The 23,607-nt window shown below is 36.2% G+C and overlaps 1 pseudogene; it reads left to right on the top strand.

The window, feature by feature from the left end:
- Window positions 1-16,793: 16,793 nt before the first annotated feature.
- LOC100803785 (cyclin-dependent kinase F-1-like) lies at window positions 16,794-22,687 on the top strand (annotated as a pseudogene).
- Window positions 22,688-23,607: the final 920 nt, after the last annotated feature.

Raw genomic sequence — 23,607 nt, 5'->3', positions numbered from 1 at the left:
ATTCCAAAGGATATCTACGAATTTTTCCACATGAGTTGGTGAGCAAGTCTTCAAAATGTAGAATATTAAACTCTTCATGTCAATCTATTGAGGTAGCTCCATGTGGAGCTTGTAGGTTTTAGATCTTCTTCATCAATGGAGTTCTTTGCTTCTTGAAAATAAATGACAACGGAATGGAGAAGGAAGAAAGATAATTGGAGACGTCTCTTCAAGGAGAAGATTAGTGAAGAAGAAACTCACCACCATAGAGGGAGAGGGAGAGAAGAAACACGAAATTTTATGTCTCAAATGAGATATGAACTTTGAAGTGTAATTATCCAATGATCAAATTTGAAAAAATATACACACATGACCTCTATTAATAGTTTAAGTGTCACAAAATTTGAAGGAAATTTGAATTTCTATTCAAATTTTACTTGAATTTGAAATTGAATTTGTGGAGCTAAATTCTGGAGCCAAAATTTTACTAATTATGATTAGTAAATTTTTAGCTATGGTCTAACCCACTAATCCAAGATCAAGTCCAAGATTCTCCACTAAGTGTGTTTAGGTGTCATGAGACATGTAAAACATGAAGGACATGCACAAAGTGTGACTGTATGATGTGACAATGGGGTGCAGCAAGAAAATGCTCACCTCCACCTCTAAAATTTAATTCGATCGGGCTTCTCTCAATTCAACTAAATTTATTTCCCAACACACACATCATATATTCACTTAATGCACGTGAAATTGCAAAACTACCCTAATACAAAAACTAGTCTAGGTGCCTTAAAATACAAGGGCTGAAAAATCCTACATTTCTAGGGTATCCTACTTATATTATGGAGCCCTAAATACAAGGTCCAAAAGTAATGAAATCCTAATCTAATATGTACAAAGATAAGTGGGTTCATACTTAGTCCACGGGCCCAAAATCTACCTTAAGGCTCATGAGAACCACAAGGTCTTCTCTTCCATCTATAGCTCAATCTTCTTGGAGTCTTTTATCCAATGCCCTTGTGGGGTAGGATTGCATTATTCCCTCCCCATTGAAAAGGATTTGACCTCAAATCCAGAGGTTCTTGAAACTCTGGGCTTTTTCCCTCAACACTTGTAAAAAGAATAAAAACATATATATTAGTGGTGTTTGGCATGTTGGAGTAAGATAAGGTCTGAAAACCCCTTTTCTTGTGCATCTTCCCATGAGGGAACATGGTTCCTCACCAACTCAATGAGTTGTGCTACAAGTATATAAAATATGGGACAAACCTTTTGTAAAAGTTTGTTAAGTCATGGAAGCCCCAAATTTTTCTTATACTTGGAGTGAGCCACTCAGGAATGACATTTATTCTCTTAGGGTCCATGGGAACTCCTTGATAATGCAATAAAACATATCTTTTTTTTTTTTTTTTGTATTTTCATGTTGATTATTCCTACCAAAAAGTACGACAAACCTAAGGTGTCCCACATGAGCACCTAAGTTTGTGTTGAAACTAAAAATAAGAACAAACCTACCTAATGAGTCTCTATGTATGTGAATCATGAAGATGTTGGATGCATGAGTGATTTTACAAAAGAAGGTTGCACCACTCAACACATTCATCATATCACCTCTCACAGGAATTTGATGCCTCATAATACCTATTTTGGGCACCAACAAAACACAAAGAGTTAAGCTCTTACGAACCAAACCCTCATCCAAAAACTCCTTTACTTGAGGAATAACCTCAAGCTCACAAGGTATGGTAGTGCTAAGGTATGATTCCCTTGATAGGAGAAGGTAGAAGGATTGCTTAAGAAGGAGTGCTCTTTTGATATCACATTTTGATGCAAAATGATTTTCCTTCTTAACAATCTTCTTGGAGGAATCCTTTTCCTCCTTTTCCTTCCCCTTGGCCTTTGAAGACAAGGCCTTACCATCCTTCTTTTTCTTTTGTTTTTCTAATTTTTCTTTCTCATTCCTCTTATCTTTCATAGTTAGTTGATCTTTGACCACCTGTGAAGGTGTTTGAGGATGCAACACAAATTTAGTGCCAAGATGGGTGAGGGTAATCTCATTAGTTAGGCCATTGTAAATGATATTCCTATCAAATTGTCATGGCTTTCCTAAAAGAATATGCCCTGCCTTCATGGGAACTATATCACAATTAACTTCATTCTTATATGTCCCAATGGAGAAAGGTACCTTCACTTGTTGGGTGAGGAATGATAGTGAGGTTCAACTTGGAAACTAATCTTGTGCTACAACAATTGCAACAAGATCCACTATCCATAATGAGAGAACAAGTTTTATCTAAAATTTTACATCTTGTATGAAATATGTTCTCTCTTTGGGATTGAGATAGATAATGTAACATCCTGGAAATTTCTACCCGGAGTTTTTGGAAACGATGTATTTTGAATGATTATATATATATATATATATATATATATATATATATATATATATAAGTATTATTCAGTGTATATGCATATATGTTATAGGTAAGGGTAGGAATAGTGGGGGCAAGATACGCGGGTTAGACTAATTAAGGAAGAGAAATCCATAACTGAGAGGTTATGGGTTAATTCTTAATTAATTAGTTTAAAAATCATCGTTTTGCGTGCGACTTAGAATTTAACGAAACCAATCTCTGAACCACGCTCGGGGTTTTATTCTGAGCGTTTTGATATATATATTGCTTACTTTCGAAAACTGGCCCCGACGGACGCAGAGAAACGCGAGGAATTGGAACCAGAGAAACGGCACGCAAACCGAGGCAGGATTTTAGCATTTCAAAGGTCAGATTTTCCTCACTTTTGTGACAGAGTATGGGTCACAGTCAAAAAGGGAAAGTGGGCCCTTCTTGCTCCACTCAAATGGAGACATGTGGCATTGCTCAAATAAAATAATAGAAAAAGAGAAAACCCTTTTATTTTAAAAACCAAAAAGCTTTTCTCTCTCTTCACTCAGCCCCCACACTTTTTTCAGACAGCTCTCTCTCTCCCTCACGTTGCCATTTTCTTCTCCCTCATTCACCATTGAAGCTCCACACAAAGCTTCAACCTTTGGCCATCATTTCTGCTCCAAATCGCGAAAGGAGGGCATTTTTGGAGTCGTGAAGTGCGTGGCTACGAGTGAGACTTCGAAATTTCAGGTTTGGGTGAACTTCTTTCTCTCTTAAATTTCGTGGGTATGGGGTTTTGGGAGATATGATGGGTGGTTTTGTTAGTTTTCTGCTGTGTGATGATTATTTGTGAAGGAACTTGTTGAAAGCTTGTTGAAATTGCCATGTTTGGATGAGTTAGACATACCCATTCTATTTTAGGGTTTTGTGATGATGTTTATATGCTGAAATTGCCTATGGAAACTGTTAGAGATGAAGGGTAGAGTTAACCTAGGGTTAGAAAGTGAGAATGTGGTGTTGTGAGTGGAAAAAGAGTGAGGCTTTGAGAGTTGGAAGGCTAAGTCTGAATTCTGTGGTAAATGGAGGTTAAAATGAGTTAATCCTAGCTTGAAATGTCATTTAGAACATGTGAGAAAGGTTAGGCTGTGCTAGAGGGAAAAACAAATGACCAAAGTGAACAAAGAGCCATTTCTAGGGCAAAATTGGGTGTTGAAGAGTCAAATTTTGATTCGGTGGAATTTTAGGTGTAAATCCAGTTTGGGCAAGTTTAGATTGATGTTATGGACTGGTGTGAGGTGAGAGTTTGCTTCAAATTTACCTCATTCTCAATTTCACTTCTCAAACCTAGAAAACCCATTGAATGGAGGGGTGTTGGACACCTAGATTCTGTGTTGCTGTGTTTTGAAGCTTGGTTTTGGGTTAGACATGATTGATGCATGATTTGGGACTTGTAGGAATTGATTTGGGCAAGATTGGATGAGAGGAAGTGTGATTTTTCGAAATCTGCACTTTGTGCAGATTTTTGCTGTGAAATTGTGCAGCAGGATTTTGCACAAGTGCAGAAAAATGCTATGTATTTACTGGTTGTGGAAAGAGCAGTGCAGAGTGAGTTCTGGATGTTTGCTTGTAGATCCCAACGGTCAAAATGTAGGCTTATACACTATAGACTTCCAGTAAAATTTTGGAGTCGATCCAACGGTTAACGAATTGGATCGAAGGAATTGTTACTGGGGTCTTTAAGTGAGAAAAGCTGTGATTTGGTTGGTGTTTTGGCAGAGTTTTCTGCCTTTGCTCTGTTTTGCTTGGCTGTGATAGCTTGTGCGGTTTGAATGTTGCTTTGCTTGGATGTTGTGGAAGCTTGGGAGGATTGATGGGGACCCGGTGTTGAGAGAAACGAGGATATGGGCTACGTGGGAGTACGTGAGCTCAGATGGAGGTGGGCAACAGGGGATGGTGGGTTTATGCGCGCATTGTGGATGTGGAAAACTTGTTGTGCACCATCGCCCGACCGCCACCTAGTACCACATGTGATGGGTACCCCATAATCCTACAAGCTTGAGATGAGGAAGTGTTGAAGGGTGAAACTTCCTGCTTTTATTGTTGACCACAGAGTGGTACCTGGAGATATGTCGCGGGGGTCAGGAGACCTTGGGGACGTCAGGTGGGGTGCTATTGCCCAAAACCAAGCTTGACCAATCCCGACCCAACCCGGGCATAGTCGGTCAGTGAGAACCTGTGATGTACCTAAACAGGCGAGCTCCTGGCAGTTAACAGATAAAAGGAACAAAGACCACAAAGCAAGGAGGCTTGTGGTGGCTGGCCAGCTGTGAACTTTGATTGATATGTGGGTTATGGCCTCTGGTAATCGATTACCAAGGGTGGGTAATCGATTACAAGGCTTAAAAATGAAGACAGGAGGCTAAGATGGTCTCTGGTAATCGATTACCAAGGGGTGTAATCGATTACCAGGCTTGAAAACGAAGTCAGGAAACTAAGGGAGCCTCTGGTAATCGATTACCAGCCTGTGTAATCGATTACACAGAGGGATGGGTCACTGGTAATCGATTACCAGGTATATGTAATCGATTACACAGTGCATTTTTGCATATTTCATGTCCTGAGTCTGTGTAATTCAAGTTTAGCCTCTGGTAATCGATTACCAGGTATGTGTAATCGATTACCAGAGATGAAAAGCCTTAAGATACCCTTCTTACTTGCATGTAATGGTTTGTAGAAGTATTGTGTTGCGGCATGGTTAGATTCTTGTGAAAGAGTCTACCCCTTTCTTTTCTTTCTTGTAGATCGTGATGGCGGCGCAGCTAACCCATGATCGAGTGGAGATGGAGTGCCTAGAGGGAGCTTGGGAGACCCTTGAAGGCAACACGAGGTGCTGATTACGGGGCACGATTCGATCCATGGCTACTTCATTGGTGCATCCAGATGAACTGGCGCGTACGCTTCAGCGCACTGTAGAGTGGACAGTTCCATGGATTAGTTTTATGTACTTTTTGAGGGTGGGTGTAACTAGGACTGACTGTTAGGTTTACTCTTTTGTTTTTGTATGGGTAGACCTGATGTATAGGAATTTGATGATTGTATACATGTGGCTGAAGCCACCACTATGGACACCTTTGCTCTGGATGACACTATGTATTTTGTAAAACTCCCATATTTTGGACAGCTTTAAATGATGAATGCATTTATGATCGATCTTGTTATTTGAAAAGAAAGCATTAGCAACTTTATTTGTAAAAGAGTTTACCGACCGTATTTTATTCTTTTATTTTCATGTGACGACCTAAAGTAATGGCTGGTACTTTCTTCCTTTTGAAACAGCAAAATAGTTTAGAGATTATGAGTGGTAAGAAAGAAATGACTCCGAATAGAGTTGTGAACTGGCCATTCAGGACTCTGTAGTGAGGATTTTCCTTCTGAACCTAGTTATGGTGAAAAGAGAAAGATATGAAAAGGGAAAAGAAGAAAAAAAAAATTTACCATGGTTTTTGTTATTTAAATTATTACTATTAAACCAGTCATTAATTTAGGGACGCCACAGATCACAAGATTGACCTCCAAGGATCCTTCTAACCATTAGGAGGTCACCTTCTTCATGGGGGTAGACTTCCTCACTAGACTCTTCACCCCTTACTTCATCTTCACTTCCACTAGAGGAAGGGGAAGAAGTAGTCTCCTCTTGACTACTATAAATATCTTGACCCCTTATAATCATGGTTTTCCTTGTGGGGCATTAAGAGGCAATGTGACCTCTCCCAATACATTTTAAGCATTTAAAGTTGCTAGTCCTTGCTTGGGAACTAGTCTTGGGGGTGGATTTCTCTATGGTCTTACCCTTATCTTCCTTGGGTTTTGAAGGTGCAGCCCCCAAAATTCCTTGGGCTTGGTCCTTCCTTGGATAAGAGTGAAAGCCATAAGATTTTGAAGAAAGTTTTCTTTTAAGTTGTTGTTCCACTATTATACAAAGTTGGACTAGCTCATCTAGGTCCTTATATGGAAGGAGTTCAACCTTGTCCCTCACTTCCGTATTAAGCCCACTAAGGAACCTAGCTATGCTTGTTCTTTCCTCCTTCCTAAGTCCAGCTCTTAAAAGGAGTAGTTCCATTTATTGTCTATATTCTTCAATACTCATACTCCCTTGTCTAAGCCTTTGGAGCTTGTCCATAAGCTCCCTTTCATAGTAGGAGGGAATGCGCCTCTTCCTAATGGCATTCTTAAGATCATTCCAATACTCTACTAGAGGATCCCTATGAATCCTTCGTTCCCTAACAAGGGAAGTCCACCAATAAAGAGCATAGCCTTGAAAGCTAAGGGTATCCAATGGAACTTTTCTCTCTTCGCTAATATGATGGCAAGCAAAGAGTTATTCAACCTTCATTTCCCAATCTAGGTAGGCCTCAACATTATCATTTCCATGGAAATATGGGAGGCTAATGTTAACCTCTTGAGGCCTTCTATCCTTTTCTCTTCTTTGGGAGTGATTTTTAGTATGTGACCTATGGCGCCCTCTATAATAGTCGCTAAGTTCTTAACTTAGACTCTTGCAAGAGTCATAATTACTATAGGAGACATGTTTTTCTCTTTTCATTTCTTTCATTATTTTTCTTCTTTCTTCCTCTCTTATTTGTTCTCTCTCATCTTGATTTATTTCTATCCTCTCTTTTCCTTTTTCTTTTATTTCTAGTTTTTCTTTCCATAACTTGAGGGAATTCAACTCATTTAAGATTCTAGATAGAGGATCCTTATGACTAGTACCCTCACCATTAACACTAGATGAATGATGACTCATGTTGGTTCCTAAGTTGTGGTTCTTTCTTGTTGGGGGTTTGTAAAAGGTAAAAGTTAGGGTTCAAAAGAACTCAAGATAAGCGTGATAAGCAAGAAGAAAGTATTATGTAATTACAAGATAAACTAGGTGTGACTAGTAAAGAAAATAAGCTATGAAAGTAAGCAAGAAATTAAAGTGCAAGAAATGTAAACTAGGCGTGTTAAACAAGTGGCCTCAATAACTTAAGGGGGGGGGGGAAGGGTGAATTAAGTTTCAAAAATTTCCCTTAACAAATTTTAATTCTCTATTTAAAAGAAATATGCAGACCTAATATGCAGAAAAAGAAGCAATGAACAATTTATTTGATGCTTATTTAAATGTGAAAAATAAAATTAAACTGCAATAATGTAAATGAGTTTAGGGAAGAGAGAATTGCAAACTCAGTTTATACTGGTTCGGCCACTTCTTGTGCCTACGTCTAGTCCTCAAGCAATCCACTTGAGATTTACACTATCCTTGTAAATTCCTTTACAACTTCTAAACCATCTAGGGATACCTTTCCCTTGTGTTCAGAAAAACTTACAAATCAAGAGACCCACTGCCTCTAGATTACAACAATAATTTGCTTTTGAAGTACAAAAGATGTTTTTCTCTCTTTAAGAGAAGAATAATACAACTTGGAGAACTTAGAAGAATCCTTAATTGTTTTGCAAGTGTTTGACTAAAGGTTTTCTTTTGAGAGAATAAGACAATGAAGTTCTGTAAAACTCTAAAGATTTTCAAACACAAGTCACATATTTATAGGCCTTTGGTGGCTTTTCAAAAACTTATGAATGAATGTGACTTTTCAGAGTTATTTTTGAAATTTTCTCACTGGTAATCGATTATAGATCTGTGGTAATCGATTACAAAGTTAATTATTGAGGAGTCATGTCTTTTCAGTTTGAATTTCAAAACCTTCCGTTACTGGTAATCAATTACACAAATGTGGTAATCGATTACAGGCTTTAAAATTCAAATTCAAACTTTCTGAAAGCTTTGCAAAATCATTTTTGCTTTTGGTAATCGATTTCTAGAGAGAAATATATATTTTCCAAAGATGTAAAACCACTTAAAAACTTTATAAGAGATTTTGAAAATTTAAGTCTTTTAAGGCTAAACCTTTGCAATCTTTTAAGAGATTCTTTTAACAAATAATGGACTATTGTGAACCGTTTCTCTTGATCTCTTGATCTTAACTTGAATCTTGTAGTAAACTTTGAATTGTTTCAATCTTTTGGCATCATCAAAATCTTCATACAACAGATGCACTCACAAGACAGATCCTAGGAGTGTTTGGATGACCATATTTAAGGTTCCCAACAAAACACTCACTATCCTAAGGGAAAAATTGCCTAAAATTATTACATTTAAGATTCTCTCCCTTTTTGGATGATGACAACTATCTGAAAACATGATTACAAGATATTCTATTTGCAAGATGAGAACTTACCCTTACTCCCCCTTAATTTGGCAATTTATTGACTATATTTAGAAAAGATCTACCATGAGTTTCTCTCTCCCTTTGACAACATCAAAAAGTTGAAAATACCAAAAAAAATATCAAAGCCACAAAAACCAAAGCAATCATCACAAAATGACCAAAAGCTAAGCATCCATAGCAATATAAAATAACCAAGTGCAAAATATCCAGAGCAAAACATGAAATAACTAAGTATCTAAAGCAAGCACAAAGTAACCAAGTGCTAAAATATCAAAGCCAAATACAAGGTAGAAAATAGTAAATTGTCCAGAAAATTAACGACTTAAAATACTAGATAAAAGTAGCATGTGAAAGAATCGTCTATGGATTCGCAGGTGGATCAAAGCAACGACAAATGAATCTTATGTTGTCTTCAAGATGTGTGATGTGTGAGTCCATTGCATCGAAGCGATCACCGATGAAAGCCCAAAGATCCCGAAGCTCAGTGAGAACGTCATTCAATAAGGAAGAAGAGGAATCTCGTTGCGGTGGTGGGGAGGGTGTGCGTTCATCAAGAATTGGAGGTGGAAAGTCTTGTTTATGTACCCATTGGTCATCCATATCCTTTCGGTATCCAAAGGAGGAAACAACACCAACACCAATAGAAAATGATCGTTTGACCTTAACAAAAGATTCATCCTCTAAAGGAACATTAAAATGCTGAAGAAATAGAGTGACAAGATGAGGATACAGAAGAGGTGCATTGGTCCGTAATGCCTTATGCATATGGTACCTGACTAGATGAGCCCAGTCAATTTGGCAACCGGTTTGAAGAGCCCATAGAAAAATTAAGTCCTCCTCAGAGGCCTGAGCAAGATTTATGGAACGTGGAAGCAAAACTCGACAAGGGATATAATGCATAATGCGACATTCAAAGGTGAATGAGCTAGCAAGTAATTTGCTGGTCATATTAGCATGGTCATTACAGACCATTTTATGGGCATCATGACTAGAATAGACATGCTTCCAATCATCAACTAGAATGCCCTCAAAAGGAACTCCCTAACTACTCAGTTTTGTCAGAGAATAAAATAGAGATTGATCAACAACAATGGGTATTTTATGCAGCTCAGAAAAAATGACACCATCCCAATTTGCAGATTATTATAAAAGACTCGAACTAATTCAGGATAGAACGATAATTTTAGAGACATAAACTCAATTAACTCAAAATTTTGAAAAACTTGTTAGCCATCAAAGGTTTCCCTATCAAAGAATTCTACGTCTAGATATTTAGGATCAAGAATGACACGATTTGAGAATATGGAATAGTACCTTTGACATTATTCATATGAAGAAAATAGAGTCAGTGACCGTGGAGAAGAAAAAGAAGGAGGAGGTGGTACTGGTGGGTCATCGGATGTGCTGTGGCGGCATTGTCTTACAACGGTGGTTATGGAGGATGAGCCCTTTCTCTTTTTTGATGGTTGTTCCATTTGAGCCTGTTTTTGTAGATTCTGATTGGTGAGATTTGTAGAGAATTGAAAAAGATGAAATTTGAGCTTTGTTTGAAGTGATTTGGACAAGAAAAGAGAAAGATATGAAGATTTGAAGTTTTGAGAAAAAAGGGCGCCATCAAGGAGAGTGAGGAAGAAAGGATGGTAAAAGCTAATAACATTGTAATGACACTTTTAACATCCATTTTATAGTGTTTAAAGTCCATTATGGATGCAAAAGCTAATAACATTCTAATGGCTTCTAATATGGCTATTGGAGCATAGGTTTCCTCATAATATATTCCTTCTTCTTGATTATATCTTTTGGCTACTAGCCTAGCCTTATTTATAATTATTATTCCATGTTCATCCAATTTGTTTTTGAATACCCATTTAGTTCCTATAACTAGATGATTATTGGGTTTGTCAACTAATTCCCAAACTTTATTTCTTTCACACTAATTTAACTCTTCTTGCATAGCTATAATCCAGTGTTCATCAATTATGACTTCTTTTAAGTTTTTAGGTTCAATTAAAGAAACAAAAGCCATATTATTGCAAACATCTTTGAGAGAGTGTCTAGTTGTTACCCCTTTAGATATGTCACCGATGATGTTATCAAGAGGATGATATCTTGAAGTTATCCACTCTCTTGGAAGATCTGTACTTGTTTTTGTTTCATCAATTTGAAAGTCTTCATCATTTCCCTTTCCTTTGCCTTTGTGTTCTTCACCATGAATATGCATACCTTCTAAAGAATCTGAAATATCATCTAGAGTATCCTTTCTTGGCATAATTGGGTTAGTTTCATCAAAAGTAACATGGCTAGATTCTTCAATGATCATAGTTATTTTGTTATCAATTCTAAATGCTTTACTGTTCAAGAATAACGAAGGAATATACCTTCATCAGATTTTGCATCAAACTTACCTTAGTTGTCTTTGTCGTTGTTTAGCACAAAACACTTACATCCAAAGACATGAAGATGAGAAATGTTCAGTTTTCTTCCGTTATACAATTCATATGGAGTTTTCTTTAAGATTGGTCTAATTAAAGCTCTATTCATTATATAGCATGTAGTATTTACAACTTCAGCCCAAAAATATTTAGGAAAGATTGTATCATTAAGAAAAGTTCTGGCTATCTCTTTTAAAGATCTATTTTTCCTCTCAACTACTCCATTTTGTTGAGGGGTTCTAGGTGCAGAAAAATTGTGTTCAATACCATTTTCATCACAAAATGATTCAAAATCCTTATTTTCAAATTCTCCTTAATGATCACTCCTAATAGATGCAATTTTGAGATTTTTCTTATTTTGAATGATTTTAGCAAGTTTCATGAAAGCATGAAAAACATCTCTTTATGAGTGAGAAATAATGTCCATGTAAATCTTGAGTAATCATCAACTATAACAAGAGCATAGTAGTTTCCTCCAAAACTCATAGTTCTAGAGGGGCCAAAAGATCCATATGCAAAAGTTGTAAGGGTTGAGTTGTAGACACAATATTCTTTGATTTGAAGGAAACCCTTACTTGTTTTCTTTTTTGACAAGCATCACATAATCTATCTATTTTAAATTTATGTTTTGGTAAACCAATAACTAAATCCTTAGAAATTAGTTTATTTAAATGTTCCATGACTATATGGGCAATTCTTCTATGCCATAAACAAGAATCATCATCTTTACTAAGAAAACATTGATCATGATTTAATGTTTTATCTAAGTTTATCATGTATACATTATTTGATCTATAGCCTATATGTTTTATATTTCTATCATGTTTGTTTTCAATAACACAATTATGAGAGTCAAATGATACTAGATAGCCTTTATCACATAATTAACTAACACTTAGTAGATTGTGCTTAAGACCATCAACAAGTTGAACATTTTCAATGGAGGTAAATGAATTCGTACCTATTTTTTCGACTCCAAGGATTCTACCTTTATTATTGTCACCATAAGTCACATGTCCACTATTCTTGGGAGAAATATGAGTAAACTTTGATGCATATTCCGTCATGTGTTTAGAGCATTTGCTATCAATGTACCAACTCTTCTTCAAAGAATCTAAATAATCATGTTTATGACTTAGGTACCCAAACTTTCTTGGGTCCTTGAATGTCAGTTTTGATAAAAGATCCTTTTCGAACCCATATCATTTTAATATTATTACTATTTTTTCTAAAATAGCATGTAGATGCACTATGTCCTTTCTTTTCACAGTAAAAATATGTTAAGAAAGGAGAACTATTCTTTTGATTTGATGCAAAGAAATGTTTATATAATTTTTGTTGTTTATCAGGTCTATATCCTAATCCAGCCTTATCGAAAACATATCTTTGCTTTCCTAGTATAATATCTAAATTATTTTTGCCAATAGTAAATTTGGAAAATGAATTTTTCAGATCCTTGATTTCTTCTATAAACTTGCTACAACAATTACATGAGTTATATGCTTCTTTACTATCTTGTATTACTTTTATGGTAGAAGATTGATTTGTGTCAATTGGTTTTAAAGTTTTGACTTCAGTTATAAGATTTTCTAATTCTTCATTTAATTTTAAAACTTCATTTTCTAAGTTTGAAATATTTTTCTTAGAAAATGAAACTAGTTTTGCAAGTTTGACTAATTCTTTATGTAAATCAGTGAATGCATCTTGAAGTTCATCAAAGGAAATAGATAAGTTATTGTTAGAAGATGTTACCTCTTCATCACTTTCATAATTTTTAGCCATAAGACTTAGATTCACGACTTCGTTTTCTGAGTCTTCGGATGAATCCATATCGTTATCTTCCCAAGTGATGCAAGCTTTCTTTTCTTTCTTATCATTGAAGGTTTTCCTTTCAGATCTTTCCATTCTTTTCTTGAAACTCCGACAATCAACTCTCAGATGTCCTGGTTGATTACACTCATAACACTTAGGAACAGAAGATGAATCTTCTCCTCTTTTCTTTGGTTTGAAGTTTGATCTTCTTTGATTTCCTTTGTTTCTTAGGAATTTATTGAATCTCTTTACGAAGAAACTAAAATCATCATCTTCTATTTCATTCAAATTCAAACTTTCTGAAAGCTTTGCAAACTCATTTTTGCTTCTGGTAATCGATTATAGCTTTTGGTAATCGATTACTAGAGAGACACGACTACAAAATAAGCTTTTAACATTGATTATTTAGGATTTTCTACATCGGTTATTAACCGATGTTGAAAGTACCGACGTTGAAAGTATTATCATTAACATCGGTTTTTGAAAACTGATGTTAACGTAAAATAACAACATCGGTTATTTAAATAACCGATGTTATATAAGAAGAATGACAAACAAAAAGGTATAAATGTTCATACCAACATTGGTAGTTAACATTGGTAGTTAACATTGGTTTTTCATCAAAACCGATGTTCACTTTCAACGTTAACATCGATTTTCTAAAAAAACCGATGTTAACTTACAAACATTAACACATTAACATCGGTTTTTTTTGTAAAAACCGATGTTAATTTTCAATCGTTAACATTGATTTTCTTAAAAAGCTGATGTTAACTTTGAAACGTTAACATCGGTTTTCTATAAAAACCGATATTAACTTCCAAGGTTAACATCTATTTTTAAAAAAACTGATGTTGTGTTTAGGATTTTTTTTAATACTGTGTCTATTTTTTCAATAAACCCAAAAATTCACCTACAAATTTTAAATCAGACCACACAACACAACATTTATAATTTTTATTTTGTTTTGAAACAGTTTTTAGCTTAAAAATTTCATGATAAATTTATTAATAACTAAGAATTAAAAGAATATTTATTGTTAAAAGGACTTCAATTGTAAAAAATGTAAAGCAATAACTAAAATTACAAAATTGCCTAAACTAAAATTATAAAATTGCCTAAACATCCTAAGTTTCATTTCTAACTTTCAAATAATACTTTGCCCATTGGATGCGAAGCGCCTTCAATCTCTCTGGTTCCAGTGGTCTAGCATCATTGAAATACTGCATGATAAAATAAAACATAAGTTAATAATATAATAGCAAACATAACAAAATCAAATTTGTTTGAATTAAACAATTACCATTTTTCAATTATTCTTGAAATTTCCTAAGGTTATTGTTGACATCCAGTGCATCACATAATACCCACACTCAATACTTCCTTTTTGTCTATTACACTAAATACATGATGAAATTTACATATTGAACATTAACTACAAATTAGTCTACACAGACATAAAATATAAGTACGTAGAAGCATTGTTTAAATCACTTACTTTAACAACAATCCACCCAGCACCAGCCTTGGATTTAGGTTGTGGAGTATCGTCAAGTCCTTTCAAAGCACTATAGAATACAAACATGGATGCTTATTGTACAATTAAAATATTGATGTTCTTGACAAATGCTAATTCAAATGTATTGAAAAACAACACTAACTTGTTAATTATTCCTTTCAGGTAGTTGTCTAACCTATTATGCAACGAACAAAACCAGACGACAAGATTTTCCTTAGGCAAAATGACGACCATTTGCCAATGTGCACTGCAGTGAAGACCAATATAGGTTATTATAGTATTATACATTATTTAAATTCATTTGTTCAGTTTAACTTACCCATTCAGGTAGGCTCCTACGTAGACATCCCGTTTTGAATTCTGCATCCAGTTCTTCATGTAACTTTCTGATTCAAATTGTGATTGCCCAGATCTCTGGATGGACTGTGGCTCAAGGAATCCACACACCTCGAAATTCCCCACTCGCATACTTGTCTCAGTCATATGCCTATTGTTGTTGAGACAATGTAAATTATGTATGAATTTAAAATAATAACTTAGGTAATTAATAATAATCTAAGTTGACTTATAGAATCCACAACTGTATAACAGAGATGCTGAGACATTGACCATCGTGTGCTATTTCAGACAGATCTTCATGCTTTATGTACAAGGGGAAGTCTTCATTAAACACCTCAAACACGGTAGCATCACACATAACTTGCAATGGCTTCAGAAAAAGCTGTGGGATGGTCAATGTCATCAGATATAGAGGATCATCGACCTCATGATCTGGCCTATATGCAGGTTTTGCTGGTCCCACAGCTCCCTGTTTATCCAACATAGTTAATTAACTTAATTTAATAACAGTGAAAAATTTAATTGAAAAAAGAAGCATTTAATGACACCGAAATACTTGTTCTGATAAATGCTTGACGAGATGTGTCGGCCAAGCAAAGAAGGTGTTAAGTGTCGGTCCCACTAACTTAACCTCTTCATTGGGTACAAGAATGGGAGCATCTGTATCTTTAACCTCCTTAACACCAACCTTCACTTGATCATGCAACAAAGGGATGTTGTGAATGGTTGCGGGTCCCTCATAAACTCTTCCTAGGGCAACCAGGCAGGGAGGATTTTCTTCGATGTACAACCCGCATTTGTCTGAGTCACTCGTGTCTAGATCGTTCCTTGAAGGATCAACACAACTCTCCTTTGTGATGACACAAGCAGCCGAAGGACCAATCTCAGGCTCAGGTGGTAGTGCAAGTCCCTGTGATTGCATCTGTTACTGAAACTGGGACTGCATCTGGCTGAAGGATAACATTAGATGTCGAGTCACTTTTTCTGTGATCGACTCCTCCAGCTGGTCCTTGATTTGTTGAGTCAGCTGCTCTAGGTCTTCGGGAGCCATGGAGGAGGAAGTGCGAGCGGTCCTTGGAGTCGGTCCAAAGTATTGCTTGATCGTCACACCGGCTCCAGCAGCACGCACATGACCGGGGTGTTCTGGTCGCCCAATGGCAGCAGTCAGTACATCCTGATGTCTATGGGTGACAAAGGAACCCTGTGATGCTTGCTCCTCCAACGAATCTTATAAAGAACACATTTATTGGTTTAATCAATCACACAATAAACATAAATAATTACAATTATTAATTGAAAGTGACTTACAATCTTGTCAGCAATTTGCTTTGCTGCCTTAGACATCATCTAGCCAGTTTTCTTCATGCGGGCCATCTTCCATTTGACATGTCGTTTGATGGGAGAAAAAGGATCAATCACGGTGTCAGTGCTTCCGGATTGAGCAGCTTCCTCTAGTTTTTTCTTTGTCTGCTCATCCATCAACTTCTTTTCTAAATATTCATAACCCCCACGAGACAACACGTGTGGGACAGTGTTTTGCTTCTAGATGGCCTGTGCCTTTTTCCGCACATCCTGCAAAAATTCAACATTAATGAAACTCATGATTACAATGTATTATAATAAGTTAATTTAAAGTTGAAAACAATGAAAATCATAAAGTAGATACCTCCCATGAAGGGTCTCTGTGGCTCTAACAAAATTGAGTCCATTTCTCCTTGCTAATGCCGTATTTTTCGCATACAGTGTCATCGACACTACCCTTGTCGGCTGCAAGTGCCCATTTCAACGTCAAATCAGACTTAAACTGTCTCCACTGCTCCCCCACAGCCTGAAGTATTTTCTTTTTTGTCCTAACATCAGATGCTTCAGGGATATCAAATTCAGCCTGACAAATAAAAAAATTAGGTTTTATTGTTACTAAATTAAAATTTTTTGGCTAATAAACAATATGCAACATGAAAACTAAAATACCTGAATATCCTCCCATATCAAATCCTTCTGAGCAATAGGGACTTGCTTCTAATTCTTGTATGTCACATCGACCTTATCACGAGCGATGATCCCCAAATATATTCTTAACTTCTTTTTGTGGGGATTGTCGGCCTTCTCGGTCGTAGGATTGACATGGACCACCGGTCTCTCTACCCCAACTGGTCTAGTCACCAATGATCTTAGCTGTGTGGCTTTTCTTGTCCACTTCAAGGTAGACGACGACTATGATGCTGCATCAGTAGGAGGAGGAGGAGGAGGAGGAGGAGGAGAGTTGGGTGGAGTAGCCATTTGCCTATAAAGAAAAAAACATTTGTTAATTAACATTATCACAAAACTGAATAAGTTATGTAAAAGAATGGACTGAAATGAAATACATAATAAGAAAATTACATTAGACGATGTTAATTAATTCTCCTTCATCATGATCATTACGATTAGCATGAACATCGTCAACTTCTTCTTCTCTGACGACGTTAGGCGACATTTGTGTGGACAAAGGACTAACATAAGTATCAATGTATGAATCATCATCTTTAACATTAGCACCAATTGTTTTCCTGTGTAGAACCACTGACCACCTTTCATCACAAGGGTCTTGAACATAAAATACTTGTTTAGCTTGTTTTGCCATTATGAAAGGATCATTCTGGTAAGCGAGTTTCTTTAGATCTACCAACATAAATCCTACACCATCGGTCTGTACATCGGTGTTCCTGTCATCCCATTTACATTTGAAAACACAAACAGTAAATTTGACATAGTTAAGATCCCAAATTTCTTCAATGAACCCAAAGTAAGGGATGGAAGCTACACATGGATTGTCATCATGTACACTGGTGAAGTGTTGAGATTCAGCCTTTAGGGTGACCCCACTATTTTGCATTGTACTTTTCTTGTATTGTGCTTTTGTATAAAAGGAATACTTGTTTATATCGTATTCTTTCCAAGTTATAACATTTCTTTTAGGCCCATCTGCTAGCTTTCTTAACGTTTCAGAAGCATTATCAGCAAAGATTGTATCTTTAAACCAATCTAGGAAAGTCTTGTTATGCTTTTTCAAGACCCAGTTCTTCGACATTTTTGGATTACTTTCTTTCACTAAACCTTCATGCCGAAGTATGTATGGAAAAATTTCATTACTGTTTTTCAACACATACAAGTGAGCTTGTAACAAATCTTCTACACTTGGAGTGATAACATGCAGTCCTCTTGAACCCTTACTACCCACTCTTTCGTCATGTCGACACTCGGGAAGCCTAACAGGTTTAGCCTTTTCAATGTACTCAAAACAAAATTCAATGGCTTCTTCTACAATGTACCTTTCTACAATAGATGCTTCTGGACAATGTAAATTCTTCGTATATCCTTTTAAGATCTTCATGTATCACTTAACGGGGTACATCCACCGCAAATAAACTGGACCACAACATTTTATTTCTCTGACCAGATGAACAATTAAGTGAACCATGATATCAAAGAAAGCAGGAGGAAAATACATCTCCAACTGACACAATATAATAACAGCCTCGTTTTCCAGCTCATCTAACTTCACAGGATCAAGGACTTTGCTACATATGGCTTAGAAGAAAAAGCGCAGTCGAGTTATGGCTAACCTGACTTTGTTAGGCAAAATGTCTCGTATGGCCACGACTAACAATTGTTGCATCAAGACGTGACAATTGTGAGACTTTAACCCTACTAACTTAAGATCCTTCAACTGCACAAGACTCTTAATATTTGAAAAGTATCCATGTGGGACTTTGACCCAGCGCAGACACTGACAAAAACCCATCTTCTCCTTTCTGGACAAAGTATGATAAGCTAGAGGCAAGTATATTTTTTTACCATCAGACCTTGGATGCAACTGCGATCGTATACCCATCTCAGCTAGATCTTGACGAGTATTCAAACCATTTTTCGTCTTGCCTTGAATGTTAAGGAGCATTCTGATGACACTATCACATACATTTTTCTCCACATGCATAACATCAATACAATGTCTAATATCTAGATCATATCAGTATAGAAGATCAAAGAAAATCGACATCTTCTTCCATATAGTATTCAACGGTATTGGCCCAGTTTCATGTTCTTGACTTCCATTAAATGCTTTTTTCAATCGCCTGTAAGGGTGATGAGATTTTAGAAAACATCGATGCCTAGTGTACACTGTTTTCCTACCATGTTTAAGTTGTATGTAGCTTGTGTCTTCTTCACAGATGGGGCATCCATGATGACCCTTAACACTGTAACCGCTCAAATTCTCATATGCTGGAAAGTCATTAATGATACAAAAAAACATTGCACGCATTTGAAAAGTCTCATTTTGAAACCCATCAAACACTAAAACCCCCTCGTCCCACAACTTTTTCAAGTCTTCAATCAATAGACTTAGATAAACATCAATGTCATTTCCTGGCTATCTTGGGCTCGATATTGTCATAGACAACATCATGTATTTTCACTTCATGCACAACCAAGGAGGAAAATTGTAAATTACTAGTAGAACTGGCCATGAACTGTGTTGAGTGCTTAAACTGCCATATGGATTCATTCCATCCCATCGGACACAGTATCTTCTTCGCTTGATAGTAACTTTTAGACAATGTGTTTTCCTCTGGAAGCATATCATGCACTATTTGAAGCAGCGAACTAAAACTTTTGTCACTCTACCCATATCTGGCCTTGACATTAACTAGACTTAACACCACTAATAAAAACGTCAACGAATTCTTGCACCCTAGATACAAAGGTTTCTTTGAATCAGTTTGCAATGTATCATACATAAGGGCATGTGCTTTTTGAAAAGACTCTTGTCCAAGGTCACGAATCATATCCTCCAAGCAATCTCCCATTTCTACATCAAACGGTTCACATTAGGACCCACTCTGCTTGTTTGTCAATTCACGATGTCATATCCACGTTGTATAATTCTTCTTAATTCCATCACACAATAGATGCTCCCGTATGTCGTTGACTTTTTGTCGTCTCCTATTCAAACAATTTATGCACGAATAAAAAAATTTGTCGTTTTCATTTGGTAGACTTCTTTCTGAAGCAAATTGTAGGAACTGTTCCACGCATTCCTCATACGCAGCGCTCAAGTGACTTTTATTCATCCAACTTCGATCCATCTAAATAGTAACTCGGTGATACTCCAAAACTCATTGAATGCATGAAATCTCTCTTTTTCATTTAAGGTGTGACCCTATCCCATTCAGGAAGACATTTTTTTATGGTAGATTCATGCTCAAGGTTAATATTATTTTGTTAAATTTGACGAAATTTTGACGGTATTTCGCCTTGGTCTCCAAGTATACGACATGAAATTGGTGACATTAATTCCTCAATAATCAAGTATGCACTCAGAGAACAACTAGAAATGCATCATACCAAAATTCCATCAAATTAATCAAAATAATGTTAACCTTAACACATGAATCTACCATAAAAATATGTGTCTCCCCGAACTGTCCAAACGAACAATTCAAGATTCAATACAATGATTAATGCAAACTGTCCGCAAGAATAATTGTATTCAATCTCAAACAGGAATCTAAGGTTCACTCATTGTGAACAAAAGTTGTATGTAAAGCAAAGTACATTAATGACATACAACAACATACAAAAACAATCATAACAAAATTAAGCATAAAAAATTTATGAAAAACTTTCGTACCTGTGACGATGATCAGTACAGTGTCCAACAGCGAATGTCGTGATGACGATGCAAAACTTTCATACTTGTCACGATGATCAGTACAGTGATCAGATTTGTTGCATAATTATATGATGACACCAATTAAATAAAATTCTAGCCAAAACGAAATTGACAATAATAGAACTTGGATATAAGTACAAAATGATATTCTAATTATTGAGGCAGCACTAAACATCACATAACAAAAAAGTCCAGTATATCTGGCAAGAGGAGATGCAGTTGATATATACTCACAAATAAATGATAATATGATTTATTTTTTTAAAATGATACATGTCACCTCATAGCTTGGGCAGCTACACAAACAAAGCAAACACTCTCTCTCTTTCTCACTTAAAATGATACATGTCACCTCATAGCATGTTTGTGAATGAAGTTTGTAAGGTTGGGTTGGACATGAAGGATGTTGCGTGTGATAGGAACCTTATAGAAAATATGGTCAATGATCTCATGGGTCACAAGAAGGAGGAGTTTTTGAATTCGACATAGGAAGTGGCTATGTTGGCTAACCATAATGTGAGGTGATTCTTCTTACTCCAATTTCGATTGTTTGATCCACTTCATAAAATCAATAAGTCAACATCATACAGATTGGAAAGGTGATGAGAAACTCGCTTTCTCCTCAAATTATGGAAGTGAGAAGAAGCAGTGGAGTGAAAGTTCCTATATGGTACTCCTATCTATGGAAATCTAATTAAGGACATAGGGATTGGAAAAGTGATGAAAAACTTGCTTACTCGTTTGTCATCCAATCCTTCTCCCTGCCTCATTTCATCTTTCTAGATTTTAATTCTAGCTGCCATTGGCTCATTAAGCTGAGAGTTTCTTATGCTTTTGTTGAATTTCTTGTGTTAATTTTTGTAAGCTGACATGATCATATTTATAGGACAAAACTGTGTTCATTCAATGACAACCCATGCCTAACTGATTTGCAACACCCATCTCAGACTAACCACCAATATATCTACGGTGTCTCTCCTATAAGTGCTTAGCATTTCATTGTTATTACTGATATGCCAAGATTGCATAAAAGGCTGCAATAGTTGACCATGTAAGTGTTGTGAATTTAGATGGGGCCTGCATATTTGATTTTTTGTTGTGGCAATTAGTTTGATGGTATGTGATTAGGCTTTGGGGTGGACGTGGGTGCTGTCATGTTCTTGGATGGGGAGGTTATTTCAGGATGGTTTATTTGTGAAGATATCTTTGTTAGGTATGTGATTAGGCTTTGGGGTGGACTTGGATGCTATCATGTTTGGGGTTATTAGAAATTAAACTCAAATAGATTAACCACTAGTCCACTAGATACATAAAAATACCATTCTTCCACCTTTACAGCCTACTCCATTATTATTAGACCATATGAAGATGATGCTTCAAATAGTGAAAGCTCACTCCAACATCCTGAAGCTATTTCTCAATTAGTTAACTTAAACCAAAATGTATATGAAAATCCAAATCAGGGAACCGTGAGTCATGAAGAATATTTCGGAGTTTTGGATGAGATCAAAACTAAGAGCTACTCCTATGACATTGATAAGGATACAAACATTTATGATGGAAATACCTCATGTCTTGCAACATGCACAACGAGCAGCATAGATGATGATCTTTGCAAGGGTTCTTTTACATATGAAGCTGAGGAGGTGGGAGGAAATGAACTTGGTTGTCTCACATAATGTGTTGGAACTCAGTGTTTCGGAGCTCCTAAGCTACTCTATGGATCTACAGACTATGGTTTAAAGATTGATCTTTGGTCATTGGGATGTGTCTTTGCTAAGTTATTAACATCGAAGCCATTGTTTCCTGAAACAAGTGATGTAGATCAGCTCAGCAGAATTGTAAGTGTATTGGGGAACATTAATGAGGAAACTTGGCTTGGTTGTTCCAAGCTTCCTGATTATGGATCAATCTCATTTGGTAATGTGGAAAATGCAAGTGGTCTTGAAGCATGCATGCCCAATTGCTCCCCTAATGAAGTTTCCCTAGTGCAAAGATTGGTTTGTTATGATCCAGCAAAGAGAACCACAACTATGGAGTTACTTCAGGACAAGTACTTTAGTGAAGAACCTTTTCCTGTTCTAATTTTTGAATTATGGGTTCCTTTGACTAGAAATGGACAAGACCAAGATTCCCTTGGTGGGCACAATGAAATGGGGTCTGATTTTGATTTGGAGGAGTTTGGCAGCTTGAATATCACCACAACTGGTTCTGATTTATCTAAACAAATCCCTTGAACATGAAGGATATGATGCACTTTGAATTTTGTTTTTTTAATTAGTATATAAAAAAAATTTAATTCAAGGTGCATCGTTTTTTTTGGACAAAATTTTTCCTTTGTTGTTCGATTGGTATTATATTTGCTGAATGATAAATTGTTGCTACTTATCTTATTGATAAATTAGCTCTGAGGGCTGGCAATAAGAAGGTATTATGTTGGTATATGCACTTGCAAACTCTCATTTGTTGTAACTGCAAGTTTCCCTCTTCACCAATGCATAGATATATATACAAGATGTCAAGACTTCACCAAAGCATTTTTAAAAAAAGGTGCTCTATTATAATTTATATCAGTTCCTGATTTGGGTGACCTGAGCTGCTAGAGGAGGAGTTTTTTTTATTTTCTGTACAAAGATTGAGTTTTTCATATGGGGGGTCTTTGTTCAAAGTCTATGAAAGGCGACAAGGTGTTTGCTAAATCAGATGGACATTCTGATAACCATAAATCTAATGGTAAGAACCACAAGTCCACCAACATGCCTAGTGATTTGACAAGTGTAGGGGATCATGGAGTGGACAAGAAAAAAAAAGAAGTTGTTGCTGCTGCAGGGAATGGTTCTGATGATTTCTATGATGGAATCCCATGGTTTAATGATTCTTTTCCCCACAAGTCTAGGTCAGTAAAATCAAGGCATGTTGTGGCAAAGGTTGGTTATTTTTTGGCTTCTCTTATTCCTTGTTCAATTTCACCAATTTGTTTTTTTTTTGTAACATTTTCATTTTGTTTCTTGCTTAACTTGTCAACTGATCAATCAGTAACCTATGTCTACCAGAAACCTGGTATACTCATGAAACATGTTGCAGTTGTTTGTGGATTATGTTAGATACATCCAGGGTGAAAGCTTTAAACTACTACTTTACATTTTATTTGTTTGTT

This window comes from Glycine max, chromosome 3 (assembly GCF_000004515.6).
Source record: "Glycine max cultivar Williams 82 chromosome 3, Glycine_max_v4.0, whole genome shotgun sequence".
Taxonomy (NCBI): domain Eukaryota; kingdom Viridiplantae; phylum Streptophyta; class Magnoliopsida; order Fabales; family Fabaceae; genus Glycine; species Glycine max.
The sequence above is the reverse complement of the archived record's forward strand: the minus strand, read 5'-3'. Positions and strand labels throughout refer to the sequence as shown.